Source organism: Malaclemys terrapin, chromosome 2, assembly GCF_027887155.1.
Source record: "Malaclemys terrapin pileata isolate rMalTer1 chromosome 2, rMalTer1.hap1, whole genome shotgun sequence".
In the NCBI taxonomy this organism is placed as follows: Eukaryota; Metazoa; Chordata; order Testudines; family Emydidae; genus Malaclemys; species Malaclemys terrapin.
In genome coordinates, this window is record NC_071506.1 from 152,607,850 (window position 1) to 152,620,480 (window position 12,631).

The window sequence follows — 12,631 nt, forward strand, 5'->3', positions numbered from 1 at the left end:
ACATTGACAATGAGGGGGAAGGAATGGAAGCCAAAATACGGAAAGAACAGGTTAACGAATATTTAGATAAGTTAGATATATTCAAGTCAGCATGGCCTGATGAAATTCATCTGAGGGTACTTAAGGAACTAGCTGAAGCAATCTTGGAGCCTTTAGTAATTATCTTTCAGAACAAACTCCTGTAGGATAGGAGAGGTCCCCGAAGATGGGAGAAGGACAAACATAGTATCTATCTTTTAAAAAAAAAAAAAACAAAAAAAGGAGGGGAGGGGAAACAAGCAGGACCCAGGGAATTACAGACCAGTCAGCCTAACTTCAATACCTGGAAAGATACTGGAGAAAATTATTAAACAATCAATTTGTAAGCACCTGGAAGATAATAGGATTATAAAGAATAGTCAACATGATTTGTCAAGAACAAATCATGCCAAACCAACTTAATTTCCTTCTTTGATCATGGATATGGGGGAAGCAGTAGATGTGATATACCTTGATTTTAATAAGGCTTTTGACACAGTTCCATATGACATTCTCATTAGCAAACTAGGGAAAAGCAGTCTAGATGAAATTACAGTAAGTTGGTGCACAACTGGTCGAAAGACCATACTCAACGGGTCGTTATTAATGGTTTGCTTGTAGATAGGGTGGGTGTCCTGAAGGGGTCATTCCTGTATCCAGTACTATTCAATATTTTCATTAATTACTTGGATAATGGAGTAGAGAGTATTCTTATAAAATTTGCAAATGACACCAAGCTTGGAGGGGTTACAAACACTTTGGAGGACTGGTTTAAAATTCAAAATGACCAAGACAAAATGGAGAATTGGTCTGAATTCAACAAGATTAAATTCTATACAGACAAGAGCAAAATACTTCACTTAAGAAGGAGAAATCAAATGCACAACTACAAAATTGGGAATAATTGTCTAGGTGGTAGTATTGCTGGAAAGGATCTGGGGGTTATAGTGGACCACAAACTGAATATGAATCATCATTTGTGATGCAGCTGCAAAAAAAGGTTAATATGTTTCCAGGGTGTATTAACAGGAGTGTTGTATGCAAGACACAGGAGGCAATAGGCCCACTTTACTTGACACTGGCGAGGCCCCAGCTGAAGTGCTTTATCCAATTCTGGGCATCACAATCTAGGAAGGACGTGGATAAATTGGAAAGAGTCCAAAGGAGAGCAACAAAAATGATAAAAGTTTTAGAAAACCTGATCAATGGAGAAAACTGGGCATGTTTAGTGTTGAGAAAAGAAGACTGAGAGGTGACCTGATAACAGTCTTCCAGTATGTTAAGGGCTGTTACACAGAGGATGGTGATCAACTGTTTTCCACGTCCACTGAAGGTAGGACAAGAAGTAATGAGCTTAATCTGCAGCAAGATAGATTTAGATTATATATTAGAAAAAAACTTTCTAACTATAAGGGTAGTAAAGGGCAAGGGCAAGTCATGCCTGACTAACCTAATTGCCTTCTATGAGGAGATAACTGGGTCTGTGAATGAGGGGAAAGCAGTGGATGTGTTATTCCTTGACTTTAGCAAAGCTTTTGATACGGTCTCCCACAGTATTCTTGCCAGCAAGTTAAAGTAGTATGGGCTGGATGAATGGACTATAAGGTGGATAGAAAGCTGGCTAGATTGTTGGGCTCAACGGATAGTGATCAATGGCTCCATGTCTAGTTGGCAGCCGGTTTCAAGCGGCGTGCCCCCAGGGTCGGCCCTGGGGCCGGTTTTGTTCAATATCTTCATTAATGATCTGGAGGATGGCGTGGACTGCACTCTCAGCAAGTTTGCAGATGACACTAAACTGGAAGTAGTGGTAGATACGCTGGAGGGTAGGGATAGGATACAGAGGGACCTAGACAAATTAGAGGACTGGGCCAAAAGAAATCTGATGAGGTTCAACAAGGACAAGTGCAGAGTCCTGCACTTAGGATGGAAGAATTCCATTCACTGTTACAGACTAGGGACTGAGTGGCTAGGCAGCAGTTCTGCAGAAAAGGACCTAGGGGGTTACAGTGGATGAGAAGCTGGATATGGGTCAACAGTGTGCCTTGTTGCCAAGAAGGCTAATGGCATTTTGGGCTGTATAAGTAGGGGCATTGCCAGCAGATCGAGGGACATGATCGTTCCCCTCTATTCGACATTGGTGAGGCCTCACCTGGAGTATTGTGTCCAGTTTTGGGCCCCACACTACAAGAATGATGTGGAAAAATTGGAAAGAGTCCAGCGGAGGGCAACAAAAATGATTAAGGGGCTGGAGCACATGAGTTATGAGGAGAGGCTGAGGGAACTGGGATTGTTTAGTCTGCAGAAGAGAAGAATGAGGGGGGATTTGATAGCTGCTTTCAACTACCTGAAAGGGGGTTCCAAAGAGGATGGATCTAGAGTGTTCTCAGTGGTAGCAGATGACAGAACAAGGAGTAATGATCTCAAGTTGCAGTGGGGGAGGTTTAGGTTGGATAGTAGGAAAAACTTTTTCACTAAGAGGGTGGTGAAGCACTGGAATGGGTTACCTAGGGAGGTAGTAGAATCTCCTTCCTTAGAAGTTTTTAAGGTCAGGCTTGACAAAGCCCTGACTGGGATGATTTAGTTGGGATTAGGTCCTGCTTTGAGCAGGGGGTTGGACTAGATGACCTCCTGAGGTCCCTTCCAACCCTGATATTCTATGATTCTATGATTCTAAAGCCCCAGAATAGGCTTCCAAGGGAGGTCATGGAATCCCCATCATTGGAAGATTTTAAGAACAAGTTGGAAAACACCTGTCAGGGACGGTTTAGGTTTACTTGGCCCTGCCACAGCATAGGGGCCCGGACTTGACTTCTCAAGGTCCCTTCCAATCCTACATTTCAATGATTCTATGATCATTTAAGGCTTTACTGTCCTTTACAGGCTAGTTTCTAATTTAGTAGATACTTATTTCTCCTTCCCAAGCCATAATATTTCTAGCACATTTAACAGCAATTCTACACTCTCACATGCTACTCTTATATATCAGTTCATTTAGTAATCAACAGGCTTGCAGCAGTGGCTGCTATTTACCCTTTCCCCCTCCCCCAGCAAGCATATGAAGATACTCTGCCTGCTCATGATCTCTGTACAATGGATTTTCAAAAGTAGCCTTTTATTTGGGGTGTCTCCATTTTTGGGTGCTCATCTTGAGACACCGAAGCCCTGATTTTCAGAGACACTGAGCACTCACAGCTCCCCTGATTTCAAGTGGAGCACTAAAGTGCTTAGCAACTCTGAAAAGTCGGACCCAAAGTGTCTCAAGGTGGGAAAACAAAAATTAAGGCACCCAAAAATCAAAGGGTGCGTGTGACGGGGCGGACTGGCCCCGCACTGGGACTGAGAGAGTTAACCCTTCCCTGCTGGCAGAGAAAGCCATGCCCCTGAGGCTCTGCTGGGCATGCTCCAACCGGGAGTCAAGCATAAAAGCCTGCAGAACTGCTCAGTCAGGGCTGGCAGCTGGGGAAGGATGACGCCCAGTGGAAGCTCCAGCCCAGGAGCAGTTGCGACCCTTACAGGAGAGGGCTGAGGAGCCAGGAAGCGGGCCCAGAGACTGGCAGCTGTTGGAACCCCAGGGAGTGCCGGGTGCTGAGGAACCTGAAGACCCTGATGCCACAGGGACTGCTATGTTTGGAGAACTGATAGGAAGTGACCCATGGAAGGGAAGGGAGTGGTATCTCCCACCACTCTGAGGGCAGCGTGTTGTGGTAGGATTCCCTGCTGACCCGTGGTGGATCATGCCGTTACTTACAGTAGGGTTACCATATTTGAACTTTCAAAAAAGAGGACACTCCATGGGGGGGATAGCCCCCTGCCCCCTACCCACTCCCTCCCACTTCCCGCCCTCTGACTGCCCCCCCCAGAACCCCTAACCCATCCAACCCCCCACGCTCCTTGTCCCCGAATCACCCCCTCCCGAGACCCCTGCCCCTAACTGCTCCCTGGGACCCCACCCCCATCTAAGCCTCCCTTCTTCTTGTCCCCGATTCTCCCTCCTGAGACCCCCCCCAACTGACCCCCTAGGATCCCACTTCCTACCTGTCCCCTGACTGTTCTAACTCCTATCCACACCCCCTCCAGATCCCTGGGACTCCCACACCTATCCAACTACTCCCTGTTCCTGAATGCCCCCCCAACCCCCAACCCATCTAACCGCTCCACTCCCTGTCCCTTGACTGCCCCAACCCCTCTCCACACCCCTGCCCCCTGACAGCCCCCCCAGAACCCCTGACCAATTACCCCCCCAGTCCCTGCCCCCACCCATCCAACCCCCCCCCCCCGCTCCCTGTCCCCTGACTGCCCCCCGGGATCCCATGCCCCTTCTCCAACTCCCCAGCCCCCACAACTATGAAAGCTAAAAACTTGCCTTTTTTTAAAAAAAAGCTGAGATTGTCACATAATCCCATAACTTCAGAAGTTGGGACTTTGAGAAAAACAGCAAACATAGCAAGACTGGCAATAAAATTGTGATTAGTGGCAAAACTGCATTATCTGTGCTCTTATATGCGGCCAATCACAGTGCTCCTTCAGCTCCTTTATGCTAGAATTAATTCATTCCTAAAGCAAAGTCTAGGTTGGTGTTTTGCATTTATCACAGCACTTGTTCATTAGAGATAGATTGTGCCCTTAGGCATAGCTGTGAATAAGGGTCTTTGCATTAAAAAGCTGCACCATCCCAGGGAGGATTCCAACGGGAGGGGGAAAGGGAGTGATTTACCTCACCTTTGCAAGGTTGCAGTTGACTTCCCCACGAAAGTTCAGCTTAGGGCAGCGTGTCTGGCTGAGCGCCCAGCCCCGCCCGGCGCTGCCGGCAAGGCGATCTGAAGCTGCAGGGGAGGGGGGTAAACGGGGGAGGGGCTTTGGCTGCCGCTGCCAGCCCCGCTCCCTCATGGAGCGTGCAGCCCCCCCCTCCCCCAGCACTGCCGGCGCGGCGATCTGAGGCTGCAGGGGAGGGGGGGACGGGGCCAGGAAGGGCCTTTGGCTGCCGGAGAGGCCCCAATCCGAGCGGCTCAGTCCAGCCTGGCCCCGCTGTCAGCCGCTTTTCGGTCTTTAAATAGCCATCTGGGGGGAAATCCCGGACATTTTTAGATGTTTACAAATTCCCCCCGGATGGCTATTTAAAGACCAAAAAGCCGGACATGTCCAGGGAAATCCGGACGTATGGTAACCCTAATGACAGGGCGCTGGGTTGGAGCCTGGTGAAGGCAGGTGGGCCCGGGCTCCCCTACTGGGGGTCCCCCCCCCTTTTGTGACGACATAGTTCACTGACTCCTCTCTCACCCCAAAGGAGAGCGATGGACTCTGGCCACTGGGCCACGCTATCCCCCGAGGGGAAAAGAATTTAGAGAGACTCTGGCCATTGGGCCCCACTGCTTTAGGAGCACGCTATAGGGACTCCGGCCGCTAGGCCGTGCTATCCTACCAGGGGAAGCGGATTTAGATGGACTCTGGCCTTTGGGCCATTCAACCCTGACTATCGGGGAGGCAGTAAGACCGACATAGACGCAGGGAGGCAGGGTTAACCTCGGCCCCCCCCTTGAATCAAAGGGGTTGACGAGGTACAAAACCCGCCACAGTGCGTCAGAACATTTTGGTTAATGCCTCTGACTACTGGTGTGGTACTGCCCACAAGTAGCTACAAATTTGAAAAGCTACAATGTGGTCCCAACGCTTCTGGCAAATTGAGGACAGTTTTGGTAGAATTTTGTGTACATTTATAGTCACAGTTACCTTATTGCAATATTTTGGCTTTAATAGTTCTAAAACAAAAATTAAGTTAGTTATGCCATCTTTCCTTGCTCTGTTTGGCTCCGCTGAATAAACAGTAGATTTGCAGCATATGAAGAAATTTGTCTACCCAATTTGTAACCACAAATGCAATTTGCAGACACAAGTCTGAGTTACGTGTGCACACAAACTTCAAAATAGAAAATGTTAGTCACAATTTTTGGATCCCAGGTTAAACATTTGACCCTTAATGCTAGATATACTGAATAAACAGGTCAATCTTTAAAAAAAATAAAGCACACAAAATTAAAGTAATGTTTAGCACAATGTAAAATGTTTACCACAAAAGGGAAACAAATGTCTTGGCTATCAGGATACAGACTCTGCGTTCATAAGGCCAATCACTAACTGATGAAGGGTTAGGAAGAAATTTTCCTGTGGACAGAAACTGTCCATAATGGGGCCTTCCTGCACCTTCCACTGAAGTATCTGGTAATGGTCACTATTGAGAAAAAGATTCTGGACTAGATGTACCTGTTGTCTCTTGTGGCGTGGCTATTCTTATGTTCTATGAACCATTTCTAAACTCGGTAGTTAGAAATTTTAGAGAATTTTCTATTTAAAAAAAAATCTAATTTATTTGCTGAGCTTTTTGGTGAGTGTAAAGTGTGGTAGAATTTTTAATAAGTGTAAAATTAGTCTTCTATACAAGAAGTTAAGTTAATTATAACAGATATGTTAATGACTGAATGAATATTGTACTCAAGAAGGAAATAAAGCAAGAAGAAAAGTAAGGTAGAAAAGAAAAAACAGGCTGATATGAAGGAAACCCACCTATACAATCCCTTTACAAATGTTGTGATTTTTTTGAAATGTGTTGTTTTATTAAGTCCATTAGTCACGTTCTCGTTCATTAAAGTTTAGTGTTGTCCAAAATGCCTCTGAGATCTTCCTATATAAACACAGAGGATAATTCATTGATTGTTTAAGTCTAAAAAGGATGCCATGACATCCATATGTGCAAACCAACCTTTTCCTGTTGTCTCCTCGCATGCCCAGTTCTTGGCACAATCAAATCCACCCAGCAACATTTAGAGGTTGTAGACAATTTTAGCATACTGGCATATGTTAACTGTGTTTAACCCTCTTTCATTTAATTGCCATGGTCACAGGCTTATGCTTTTTCCTACGATTCTTCAGACGGGGGGGGATGCATGGAGAGATGCAGAGTACGGGGATGCAGCTGGACATCTACTTCTAGTATTAATCCCAAGCCCAGAAGATATAAAAAATAGACAAATGTTTGGAGGGAACCAACTCAAAGCAGCAGAAGCTCCCCGAGATGGAGATTGAGAGAGAAAGACAGAGAGTGAGCCTGCCTTCCAATATGCTTTTTCCTACACATAGAACATATCCTACTGCTAATGAACAAATAAGCAGGTGGCACTGATCATGGGATCGTTTGAGCTTCTCTGGAGTGTAGAGTCACATTATCTGGGGAGCCTCAGTAGCAAGTTATTTGAGAGGTTGCCTCTCTCCTGAGATCAGCAGAAGTATTTGAGCTGAGGTTTCTTCCATATAAATGAGAGGTATTGTGGTGGGAAGTACTGAGAAATGAGGTCCGCAGAGTGAAAGGAATGAGAGAGAAGTCTGGGGAATGGAGAACGATATAGAGAGTGGTGGGATGCAAGACCTAATTTTGAGAGGTTCCAAGGAGAAAAATACCATGCAGACAGCAAAATGACTGCAGCCTATAAACTCATGATCTAGAAGCCTCATGAAAGATTGCAAGAGCTTAAACCTGGTTGCTTAAAAGAAGGGGATCCTGCTGATTCAACTAGTTTGGAGAAGTGGGTTTGATTTACAGTCCTCACCTCTCTCTGCAGAGTCAGAAGGTGTGTGAAGTACACCCCTATTCCCATTCCTACCTCCTGAGAAGGGAAACAAAATGTTTCATTGATTAGTTCTACTGTCCACTGAGCTAGCATGACAGCTAGGAATAGTTATTTAATCCATTCATTTCTATTTCCTATTTTTTAATCCTTGACATTTTTCTAACATAGGGCTCAAAATAAGAAGACGACGACGACACACTTGCATGTTGAATATGTCCGAAGATGAAGTGGTGTGTTCTTATTATAGTGGGATAAGCTTAAACTGAATTCACATATAATAAAATTCCGCACAGACTGAAATGGACTCAAAGTCCTAATAGCTTCAGTGGAATTAAATGGACTGAATTAAGTGGGGATTACTCACATGCTTAAAAGATAAGCACATCTTTAAATCCATTCCAGAAAAGCGCATGCTTATAATCATATGCTTAAAGCTCAGCATGTGCTTAAGCATGTTGCTGGATTGGTGCCAGAGTGATGCTTCATACAACTTACAGTGACTATTGACACCACTATAAGTGAGTCCCATTGTACTAATGCATTTGAAATGCAGCTCTTCACAAGGGGGTTTAAAATCCTTCTTCCATTCACAAGAGATGGGGATGAAAACCTATTGTTTCCCCCCCCCCTGCCCTCTCAAGGAAGAAGGGGTAGAGGAAACTGACTTCCAAGCCTGTTGCATTGGTTCCCCACATATTTTATGTGGCCTAAGTGACTAATACCAGGCTTTTGGTCTAAGTTTCAATCAGGTTTTGGGAAGATTTCTCAGGCACTCTGAACTATTTCAGAAAGCTTTTTATTTTAATGGTGCTATGGGCAATAGCACTATGAAAATACTATTGAACAGAATACCAAAAAAGGAAGCCATTCCAGTCAGGTTGCGTAAGAAGCGGGCTAGAGATGTCTTGAGCCCTATTAACTGAGCTGATTGACTTTAAGTAGGTTGTATAACATCTTTCCCTTTAAACTTTTCAAAAATGCATGCCAATTTTCTTTTCATGTGTCAGAGAAACACATGTGATTCATCTGTGACCTGGGGTCGGCCTATGGCAGCAGAGATGAAAATGTTAGCATTTTCAATGTCCCATTGTAGGCAGCTTTGGCATATGGCCATATGCACGTTCAGGAGTAGCACATTAGTTACTGATTAAAGGGACTAACGTTTGTCACATCAATTGGATTCTAGTCAGTGATTTCAATGTAGTCACAGTATATAAAACAAGAAGATACCATAAGAGTAACATGGTGATCATATAGCTCAGGGGTAGGCAACCTATGGCACGCAAGCTGATTTTCAGTGGCACTCACACTGCCCGGGTCCTGGCCACCGGTCCGGGGGAGGGGGGAGGGCCCTCTGCATTTTAATTTAATTTTAAATGAAGCTTCTTAAACATTTTAAAAACCTTATTTACTTTACATACAACAATAGTTTAGTTATATATTATAGACTTATAGAAAGAGACCTTCTAAAAATGTTAAAATGTATTACTGGCACGCGAAACCTTAAATTAGAGTGAATAAACGAAGACTCGGCACACCACTTCTGAAAGGTTGCCAACCCCTGATATAGCTGTTATGAGAATTGTGTGTCACAGTTGCTAGGTTGTAAGCCTACCTAATTTATCTGCAGAGTTACATACTTGTGTGGGATGAAGGAAAGGGAACACAGTCTAGTGGCTATTGCACAGGACTAGGAGTCAGGACAGTTAGATTTTGTTCTCATCTCCGCTATGTTTGCTCTGTGACACTGCGTAAGTCACTTCACCTTTGTGTGCCTCAGTGTCCTTATATGCAATATGGAAATAATATTTACCTGACAGGGTTGTTGTGAGGCTTCATTCATTACTGTTTGTAAAGTGTTTTGAGATCCTCTGATGGAAGGCATAATACAAACGCAAAATAGATTATCTAGAGCCACATATAGTAATTTTTCCTTAAAAAAGATGTGTACTAAATATAAACACAATAAAAATAATCAATTTCAGGGCCAGATTGTGGTCACCCCTTATTAGGGTGATCAGACAGCAAGTGTGAAAAATCAGGATGGGGGTGGAGGGTAATAGGAGCCTATATAAGAAAAAGACCCCAAAATTGGGACTGTCCCTATAAAATCGGGACATCTGGTCACCCTACCCCTTACATAGGTGCACAGAGGGGGAGGAAGTGAGGGTGTAGAGATCCTCTCCCCATGCCTCCTGCACAGGGGCACGCCACTGTTACAGTCCTTATGCATCCTACTACAGGCGAGTCTCCTCTTACGCTGGGGTTACGTTCTGTTGTCAGCGAGTAAAGCGAAAATCGCGTATAGTCAAAATTACATTGAGTGTAATGGTGGGCGGAATCGCCCACACTACAGGTACAGTATTTAAATTGTTATTTTTCTCTTTTGTTTTGTTTTTGCCGATGGCGCAAAGCTGAATTCGCGCATGTTAAATGCGCGTAAGATGAGACTTGCCTGTACATTCCCCTCTCCCCCAAAATGTGTTAATGGGCCAAGACCTAACTTAGCCTCCCACTCACTACTAGCAGAAGGGCACATAGGCAGCACACCCTTAGGAGATGGAGCAGTGACCACACTCATTGTGTGTGCCTAAGAGATCAGGGAGGCATTGTCGCTTTCAAAGCATGAGGCCTCCCACAGTATCAATGGGGTGCGGCATCTCCGGTCTGCTCCCAAGGCTGTAGTTAAACTCAGTCTGAAATGTTCAGAGTTAAGCATGCAGTCTGCTAGCAATCTGCTTTTAAATTGTTTTCTATCTCCAAGTCAAGCTCCTTATACTGCTGGCCAGGCCCTTCTCAACTCCATGTGATTTACTGTCCATGCAGAAGCCCATGATTGTGATTCATCCCCGAAGTCTTTAAGAACTGCAGGCTATTTTCTGTGTCTATATTTACACTGAAAACTTCTCTATTGTTTATATGTCCTCTCACAGCCGCCAGACTGTTTATTAAGGCATCAAATAACGTCCTCGCTATCAGTGATGTCCTCCAGGCTGGTGGTATTCTACGTTTACTACACAGATCAGACTGTGCCCCAAACTGACTGAACTGTCAAATAAGAGCATGGTCAGAATGATTTCAGATCCCGTAGGGAGACATCGCTTATCCCAAAGTATGCTCTACACTCCCAAACATCCAGTAAATATTTTGAGAAATGCTGTATTGTGTGGCTGCTTGGTTTCTTTAACCCTTTTTAAAAGGCAGTTTGGTGGATTAAATGCGGATTTCTCAACATGTGAAAAATGAATATACTGTGCAAACTTCTTTTTCTGTAGTTGTTAGGGTTACCATATTTTGTGCCTCCAAATGGAGGACACTCCACAGGGCCCCGGCCCCGCCCCCAGCCCCGCCCATGCCCCTCCCCAACTCCGCCCCCTCCCCAAAGTCTCCGCCCCCTCCCCTGCTTCCCACGAACATTTGATTCGCGGGAAGCCTGAAGCAGGTAAGGGGAAGTGTGGGGGGAGGAGGCGCGGCCCAGGCTGGCCCCCGGCGGCTCCAGCCTGGGTCGGCTCGGGCCCTGGGGTGCCGGCCCCGGCCGACCACCCCCGGCCCGCCCAGCACTGCCGGCCCCCGGCGGCCCAGCGCACCCCCCGGCTCCCGGCCCCGCGACCCCGGCCCCACGACCCCGGATGACCGGCTCCCGGCCCCGCGGGCGCGACCCTGGACGACCGGCTCCCGGCCCCGCGGGCCCGGACGACCGGCTCCCGGCCCCGCGGGCCCGGCCGCCCAGCCCGGCCTGGCCCCCGGCCCGGCACCGCGCGCCCGGCCCGGCACCATGTCCCCGGCCCCGCGACCCCGGCCCAGCCCTGCACCGGCCCCGGCCCTGCACCGCCGACCCCAGTGAAAGAGACCCCGGCGGAGCCCTCCCTCCCTCCCGATTTTCCCGGACATGCCCGGCTTTTGGGGATTTCCCTCCGGACGGGGATTTGAACCCCCAAAAGCCGGACATGTCCGGGAAAATCCGGACGTATGGTAACCCTAGTAGTTGTTAACAAGTGAAAGGATACAGACGGCAGATAAACTGGGAGACCCAAAATGAGATGGAGTGGCATTGTGCTAAGCTTATGTAACCTACTGGGGTGGGTGGGTGTGTGTGTGTGTGTGTTACAGGTACTCCTCTGTGTCGAAGCCACAAAGTTTGAGAGTCCATTACAGTCCTAGCTAGAGAGCATTGCTTTCCCCCTCATGATGTAGCAGCCCATAATTTTAGCTATGGAGGTCCCAAGTTCAATCCAAAGTGTGCTTGTCAACATGGTGGCCCTCGCATTTCAATCTAAATAGACAAAACACACAAAGTCGGAACAAGGAAGAATAATCCACGTTTGTCCACATGGGATGGGAAACTGAAGCATAGAAGAGTGAGGGACTTGCCCCAAATTGCACCGAAGTCTGCAGCAGAGCAGACTGGAACTCAGACAGAGGTGAGAGTCTATTACAAACCTCAAAACCCTGGTGTCACTTAAGATGGTGGCTACCAGACTACTTTCTTTTCTACATAGGTTGTGTGGAAAGAGGGGATGGATTTGCCATGGATTTATATAGTGGCATTATGATATTTTCTGTTTTATTATCTATCCCTTTCCTAATGGTTCCTAATATTTTGTTAGCTTTTTTGACTGCTGCTGCACACCGAGTGGATGTTTTCAGGGAACTATCAACAATGACTCCAACATCAATTCAGACCTCATCATTCGTATGCATACTTGGCATTATTTTTTCCAATGTGCATTACTTTACATTTGCCAACACTGAATTTCATCTGCCATTTTGTCACCCAGTCAAGTGTGATCTGTTTGTAATTTTTTGCAGTCAGAGTTGGACTTAACTATCAAGTAATTTTGTATCTGCAAACTTTGTCTCCTCACTGTTTACCCCTTTCTCCAAATCATTTATCAATATGTTGAACAGCACTAGTGCCAGTACAGATCCCTGGGAGACCCTGCTATTTACCTCTCTCCACTGTGAGAACTGACCATCTATTACTATCCTTTGTT

General features: G+C 46.2%; 1 protein-coding gene across 4 annotated transcripts in view; it reads right to left on the bottom strand.

Annotated features, from left to right (window-relative positions):
* The window catches only part of FBXL7 (F-box and leucine rich repeat protein 7), a 354,355-nt gene that overhangs the window by 57,677 nt on the left and 284,047 nt on the right, over positions 1–12,631 (bottom strand). The gene's annotated exons all lie outside the window — the stretch shown is intronic.